Here is an 8400-nt window from a genome sequence, read left to right as displayed (position 1 = left end):
AGAGAAATCTATCCCTTCAAATTTATGCCAATGACAACTGTGAGCACAAAACCAACATTGGCTACAGTAGTAATGTTTATCGAAGACTTGCCATTTCAAGACATTGAACAGAAAGCTTTTACATGCATTGTCTTGTTAATCTGCCCACACCTTATGGTGTGAGTACTGTTATTATCTGCATTTTACAGACAAAGGAGCTGAGGTGCAGAGACATGAATGAAAGGAGTCAGCCAAGACCACAGGGATGGTACAGGATTAAGATGGAGTTCAAATAAGTCAGTTGGAATTCAGAATTTAAGATCTTAGTCATCAGGCTGGACCAGACCCAAGATTGAAAAGAACTAAAATGGAGAAATATTATATCTTCTTGAGGAAAAACAAAGTTTCAATGATTGTATTTTAAATGTTCCACGTTATTGCAATAGATAATATTAGCACTTAATGCCTGCCAGATGCCGTTTTAGGCACTGGGGACACCTAGGAAAGAGAAACATATGGCTATAACTTTCATGGAATTTGCATCCTAGTGTGTGTGGAGAGCAGAGAATAAACAAGGAAATTCACTAATAAGAAAGATAATTTCTACCAAGGATAAGTACAAGAAGGAAAATATACTATGGTATTAAGGTGCCTAAGAGGAGGCACCCCCTCAGTCAGGAGAGGCCTCTTTATTCAGATACTATGGTGGGAAAAGCAAACACATCTGAGGCAAAAGATTGTTCATAATCTTTAAAATGAGAACTGGAATAATCTTGGCTTGTTTGTGTGCTCCAAGGACAAGAAAGCAGCCTGGAGGGACAGAAGGAGAACACGTTACACATTGGGTCAGAGGCCCAGGCAATGGCCTTATAACATAGTGTCTTTGGGGTCTTGGTGAGGAGTTTGGCTTTCATCCTAAGTGTGATAGGGTGTCAATGTAGGGTCAGTGGGGAAGTGACATTGGATAAATCATTGCAGTGGACAAATTATTCTTGTTTCCTATTGGAGTATAGATTATATTAACAAGAATGGAAGTTGTGACCCCATATATGAGGCTAGTTCAGTCTTTCAATTGGGAGATAACAGTGGCTTGAGTAGGGTAATGTGAGGGAAGTGGAGACAATGATAATTAATTTCACTTTTTTGAGAAGGTAGAGTTTCTAGAAATTGCTTTGGTTTGCATGTAGTAAGTGAAAGAAACAGAGAAAAGCTGTTTGACTCTAGGTTCTTATTCTAATCAATTGCGTGATGATGGTGCACTTAACTGTGATGGAGAAGACAGACAGAGTAGGGTAAAATAAAGTGCAGATAAATCAGATAAGACATGAAAAAACACCACAAAATCCAGCCTCAGCATAATTTAAATATAAAATGGATTTCAAAAGGCTTCATAAGGCACATTGTCAAAACTGAAAATGGTGAAAAACTGCTAACCAGCGTCCACAGGGGTCCAAGGAGACAAAAACAGATTCATTTGGTCCCTTTACAAAACTCCTCCATAGCTGAGTTGCAGAGTAAACAATCCCCAAGCAGCCCACTGCAAAGGCAAACAACCAGAGCTCCCATTTTAGCTGACCCCTTATCTGCTTAAACTTCCTGAGGGGAGCTCAGCTGAGTCCTTGTCAACCTCCTGTAGAAATCAGCAGGTAACCTACAACCAGACCTACAGCTTTGAGGGAGCAGGAGTAGCTTGTTTCCATATACCTTCTTTTCTGATAGTCTATAGTCTGTTGTTGAGGTAGGATAGGTAAGGCACATTAATCCTTTTCACCTGACACACCTACCTGTTTATTACCACTCCATACTGGTATCTCTTAGTCTTATTTGCCTTCCATGATCCATAAGGGTATTTCCTCCAATTACTTGCTACACAACTCCATTTAGGTTTTCTTTCACTACAGTAAACTCGTTAGTTAGAAGGGTCCTTTAAAAGCAACCCTTCACTTTTGCTCCATCTTCTACTTTTCCTCCCCTGATTAATGTCACCACCTATGATCGAAACTTTAGTTTGTCTTTAGGTTTCCCCAGTGTTTAGTTACTTACCATGTTCAGGGACCCAGCCTTGGCACCACATCTCAATTTATTCCTTTCCATTTCATATTTGTACCACCAGCTGCATTCAGGTTTCTTTTCTCTCTTGTACAGGTTGTGGCAATTGTCAACTCTGGTGTCTTACACTCCATGCCACTCACTCTTCCAATCTTCCCTTTGTGTGGCTTCAAGAAGGGTCCTTCCAGAGCCCAATTCCAATTACACTGCTCTACAGCTCAAAGATTCTCTGTGGACCCATGTCGTCTACCTAATCAAGCATTTAATTTCTAGTCTGACATTTTAGATATTTTTCAATATGAACTCAAATTTCACTTTCCAGGCTTATCTAGCATTTCTCTAATTAATTAATTATCTAAGTAATCATCAAAATATTTATTGAATGCCAAGTCAATGTGCTACAATGGACTAAGGCTGGTGATAAAATGGTGAGTAACTGCATACTCCCCTCATGGAGTTTTCAGTCTAGTGGGTGTACAGGCAGAAATAAGTTGTATAAGTGATGTACACAGGGCAAAATAGCTTATAAAGAGAGAATTAACCTGGTCAGTTAAATCAGAGAAGACGTCTTAGAGAAAACTAGGCTCATAGACATAACAGAAAAGTTTTCTTTCAATGGTGCTGAAAGGCCAAGGTGAACCTACTCTCAAGAAATGAAGTTGAAGCGATACTGAAGGCAAGATCTAGCACTCTGTTCCACAGTCCTGCAGACCCTCTGCTCTGCTCTTTGAACAGGAGCTCATTCCTGCCTCAGGGCCTTTGCACTTGCTTCCTATGATCCTGCTCCTCAGGATCTCATGGCAGCCTTCTTCACATTCTTCTCACATTCATCTTTCCCTGACCTCCTTATCTAAACTAGTCCCCTACTTATCAATCTCTCTCCTCATGCCCTATTTTCTTTATGCTATCATCTTGATTTTTCTTCCATTTACTTGTTTATTGACTCTCTTCTCTAGATTGTAAGCTCCAAAAGGCCAGGCTCCTGCCTCTCTTGTTCACATCACCTAGCCAAATGTGTGACATAAGGTAAGTGCTCAATAAATGTTGTCAAATGCAAAAGAAGGATGAAGATAAATATATTTATATATATAAATACATGAAAAATAATGAAAGATAAGTGTATGCATGAGAAGGTTTATTCTGTTTTGAGTTAATATTTGATTTTGCATAAAGTTAACTATATTATATTCCCTTAACATAGCAAAATTCCCTTAAAGATGAAGCTTCTACTGAATTTTCACCAAGTCTTTACTGAAGAGGAGAAATATGCTTTGTTGTTTGCATAATCTGAGGTTTATTTTTAAAAGTAACACTCTGTAAATTTACTTTGAAGTGCATTAACGAATAAGAGGGATTAATATGTAGAGAGATAGGTAGATGGACAAATATGAAATGAAAAATGTTTACTAAAATGTTCAAGTTGAAATTTAGGTGATGGCTATATACATGTTCATTGCAATATTCTTTCAATGTTGCTGTGTGTTTGCAAAGTTTAATAAATGAAGTCAAGAAAGAAGAAGTGCATTCTGAGTATAGTCCTGCCATCAATAGTGTTGAAGTTCAAACTCCTCTACTTTCTGCAACTTTAGAGTTGGTGCTTAACAGGGAAATAGTCAAGATAGTCCTTTATAATATACTGGTTGTGCAACAAATGGTGCTTATATTTGGTATGATTTCCAACAGTAAGAACTGTGCACTCACATGGTTAACTAGAAGTTTATCTGATTAGAACCCCTGGTTGTCTATGGTCCCTCAGGCCTGAAATGTGCACACTGGTCCCAGAAGTTTTAACACAGTCAGACATGCAAGTTTACAGGGGTGTTACTTCTTGTAACAGGAGACATTCTTTTTTCCCTTGTGACTCATAAGCCTGTCATCTGTGTAAAAGTGCTCCAGTCATTGTTAAAATGACCCAGTGTCTTTCTATCCTTTGGGCCTATGTGATCCTAAAGCCTTTCTTGCTTTTGGTGGGTCTAGAATGAGAGGAACCCTCACTATAATAATAATAACAATAATCAGCATCTGAATGAGTACTCTTGGTTTATGAAACTGTTCCATTTTCCTTAATTCATTTGGTTGTGCCAACCATGCTATGATTCATAAAGGCAAGGTAATATTATGCTCCATATCGATTTTAGAGATTGCAATAGGAAGTGTATAAAGGGTCTGGCCAATTTCACTATACAGCCTTAAGTGAAGGAACAGAAATTGGAATCTAGGTTCTGGACTTCCAATCCAGTCACCCTTAACTAATGCTGAACTGAATATGCACACAATTTCCCACAGCTTAATTTTAAGAAGAGGAGTGAAAATTTAGAGGATACAAGGTCCAGGAAAACTTCATGAAAATAGCTACAGGGAAGGTGAATTCTTCTTGCCTTGAATTCCTGCTCAGGAGCCACAAAATCTCAAATCCATTTTTTATAATGTTCGTCCATGCTTAATGGGTGTCTGTCCTTTATGAAAAGTTAAATCTCACCTTGGCTACCCCCAAATGAAAGTTCTGTGAGCTGGATACTCTTTCAGGATTGTTGGCTAGACGTAATCACCAGGGACGCTTTCTAAGTTGCTGCTGTGCCTGTCATGGGATCCTCACAACTTCCCCTCCCCAGGCACCTGTTCTTACTGAGATGGAATGATAACCACCTTAATGCTTATTCTTTCAGCTTCTGGGAACCTATTAGAGATATTCCAGAAATGCCAACTGACCCTGTCTTCTGCATTTCATCTTAGCCAAAAAGCCAATAAGCAATTGCCCTTGTCTTCTAATGCCTCTTAACTCCCCTTTATTTTGAATTGCATGGCATGGAAATTAATGAGTGTTGACTATGGAGTCAGTCATCCTTGGATCTGAAACTTTTTTGTTCATTTTCTACCTTGATATCAGGCGTGTTGTTTTGCCTCCTTAAGCCTCAAGGTTTTCACCTTTAAAATGAGATTAATTATAAGACTTACATCATGAGGTTGTTGTAAGGATTAAATGAAACAATGCCCGTGAAGATGTAGCTCAGTACTTATCGCTTTGTAGAGTCTCTTAACTTTTGGTAAGAATTTTAATAATTCAGAGTTAGAATGTAGAACTGCTCTTCATATATTTGCTAAAATTTACCTTTGTATCTAATTAGAATGAATTATATTCACATACATCTATTCCTTCCTTTGTCCCTCCCTTCCCCCCTCCCTTCCTCCTTTTCTAAATACCTTTATCCCTTCTTTCCATCCTTCCTTCCTTCCTTTCCTCTGAACATCTTTATTGAATGTGTAACATGTCACCCAGCCCCTGCCGTGAAGGATATTGCAGACTAGAGTGGAAGACAAACAAATTAATTAAGGAATCACAGAAATACATGTAAAATTACACCTGTAACAATTACTACACAATATATTACAGAAGACCTTGACTTATGTTGGAAGCTTTCCTTGGGATGTGATAATGGTGCTGAGATCTGCAGGTGAGTGGCAGCTAACCAGGTGAGAAGGAGTGAGGGCAGGAAGAGTGAAGGAGCAGTTCAGACACTGGGTTCAGGAGCAAGGACCCTGTGGCAAAAGGGAGTGTGATGATTTGAAAGAAGCCTTTGGGGCTGAAATAGAGGAAGCAAGGGCCAGAATGGTACAACGCAGGGCAGAATGCATAGGGTAGGGCTAATGCAGGCAAAGTTTGTTGGCAATCTTCAGGGTTTGTCCATGGAAGAGTTTTAGGTAGGGCTGTAACATAACTCTCAGGAGTCACTTAGCTTAAAGAGGCAGAAGGCTGGCTGATTAAGCTGCTTTCATTCATACAACCACAGTTCAGAGCCCTACAGTACAGAGGGCAGAAATCAAATGATGTGTCACTAGGTGATTTCATGATTATGTGAACATCATAGACTGTACTTACAGAAACCCAGATGGTATAGCCTATTGCACCTAGGCAACAGGATACGTATGAGGCTGCTGCTGGAGTAACAGGGCATACTGTTTCACAGCAAACTTTCTTTTTCCTGCTTTTTTCTCCCCTAATCCCCCCAGTACACAGTTGTATATATTTTCGTTGTGGGTCCTTCTAGTTGTGGCATACAGCAAACTTTTTTTATAAGTAGGAAGAGTATACTCTAAAATAAGGATAAGAGTATAGTACATTAAATACGTAAACCAGTGAGGTAGTCATTTATTAAAATTATCAAGTATTACTTACTGTACGTAATTATACAGCATATACTCTTATTTGACTGGAAGAGCAGTAAATTTGTTTATACCAGCATCATCACAAACTTGTGAGTCACATGCCGTCCGTCAATGTTATGACAGCTATGACATCACTAGGTGATAGGAATTATCCAGCTCCATCACAATTTTATGGTACCACTGCTGCATATTATGTTCATTATTGACTGAAACCATATTATGTGGTACATGGCTGCACTATGAGAATCCTGAAGTCAACAAAGCCTTTTTTCCTTTTCATTCTCTGCCCAATTTCCCCATCTGATATTTTTATTTGATATTATTACCACTTCATTGCCCAATTCTCCCAGACAACCAGTTAGCTTTTCTTAGCTTTGGCATGCATGGCTTAGTCCCAGGACTGCAGAGCAATTTAACGTACTGTCATTCATTGCTCCACCTTGTACTACTCTGGCCCTTGTGTCCTCTGCCTCAGTCCCAATGGCTTCTTTCAAGTCATCACATTCCCTTCTGCCACAGGGTCTTTGTTTCTGAATCCAGGGATTTAATTATGAAACAATCAGACAAAAAGAGTACTTTGTAGTATTTGAAATAAGGGAATGAAATGCTCCCTGGTAGAATACAAGAAAAGAGAGAAACTCATACTGTTGACTCATTTGGAGCTGAGGATGGAAGCTGGTAATATTGTCCATTCCCTCCATACAGCTAAGGTCAGCTTTAACATGCCCCCATGATTACATGAGCAGAAGCACAGACTCTAAATATTAGTATACTTCTGAGAATGTCCACTCATCCTATAGCATTGAAACTTTCTCATCCTAAGACATGCTTAACTCAATGCCAAGCTTGAAAAATGCCTTGACACAGCCTGGAGTCTACATTATAGAAAACAGTTTCCTTTATTTCATTAGGGTCACCCAATGATGAGGTACCATAGTTCTGTTCTGGTCGGGAGAGATTAGGCAAACAAATCTTACACTCAGGGACACTCAATTCTTTACTAGAACACTAATCACCTTCAAAGATTGAACCTTGATCTGCATGATCGGTTGCTTTTGGGACTGGATGTAGAAAGCTCCTTTAAGAGATTTTATAACTTGGACAAAAAAATGTATATCTATACACGTTTATTACACATAGGCATGTACAATATTGAAAATCTAAGGTGAATATTGAAATATTTAGAGACTTTAATGTTAATTATACTGATTTCTTAAATAAATGAAGTTCACACATTTGAAAGAAGAATAAGCAAAATTTCGTACTTCAGTAGGAAGTTCTTAAATATATGATTCTCTTCTAAAAGCAATTGCACTCATTTCCAAAGTACCCCATTAGTGGTCTCTGCTCTGACCCAATGCTGCCTATGCCCTCTTCATCAGTAAAGCTTTTGCCTGGTCCCTCGCTTCCTGCACAGTGATCAAGATAATCTGACTAAGGAATACTGGTAGAAATAAGTTCAAGATCCTATTGAAAAAAATGAAAATATTGGCTCCCATTTCCCTTTTGTCACCCTGACCAAAGCCACCTTGTGTTTCCTCTGCTTCTTATTTGCAGAGAAAACCTTCAGGGAAGGGAGTCATCATGTGTCCTTGAAATTCACACTTTTGGCACACTCAGGTATGCCAATGGTGTTCACAGTTAAGCAGGAAAAAACTCCTACACATTCACCTACCCCTTCAGAGATGCAATTATGTGCATATTAAGTCTGAGATTCTGCATCATGTTTCCCTGTTTCGTAGTAAGCATTCTTCCAGAGGGCTCCAGATTTCTTCAGTGCCCTGTGGGAGGGGTAAACAAAATCACCAGAAGGTGAGACTCTAATATAAAAGGAGCTACTCCACAGATCATTTGTTCTTTTACCTGGTTCAGGGCAATGTTATCATTTTCAACTATATCTGCAAAATGTCTTTATCTGTTTCCCAGTAGAGGGAGTCAAATGCACTGAATTGATTTTTAGCAGGTGAGTTCATCTTTCCTTTATGGATGAGATTGAGTTTTTTTCAACTTATTTTATTACGTACCCAAAAACATCACCTATACTTTTCTCTATTTAAAATAAAATTTCTCTGAGTCACTAGAAGATAAGGCAGATACTTGCAAACCAGCCCACCCTATTTCCACCTACCCATGCTATTTTATAATGTGAAACAAATTTTTTTAGGCTCTGGAAATACAGCAATGAAAAGAACAGAAGTGACTCCTGTG

At 38.8% G+C, this 8400-nt stretch overlaps 1 pseudogene; it reads right to left on the bottom strand.

Moving 5' to 3' along the window:
• Positions 1–7457: 7457 nt before the first annotated feature.
• LOC103541826 (fatty acid desaturase 2-like protein FADS2B) overlaps positions 7458–8400 on the bottom strand; it is a 29162-nt pseudogene continuing 28219 nt past the window's right edge.

This window comes from Equus przewalskii, chromosome 11, assembly GCF_037783145.1.
Source record: "Equus przewalskii isolate Varuska chromosome 11, EquPr2, whole genome shotgun sequence".
In the NCBI taxonomy this organism is placed as follows: domain Eukaryota; kingdom Metazoa; phylum Chordata; class Mammalia; order Perissodactyla; family Equidae; genus Equus; species Equus przewalskii.
The sequence above is the reverse complement of the archived record's forward strand: the minus strand, read 5'-3'. Positions and strand labels throughout refer to the sequence as shown.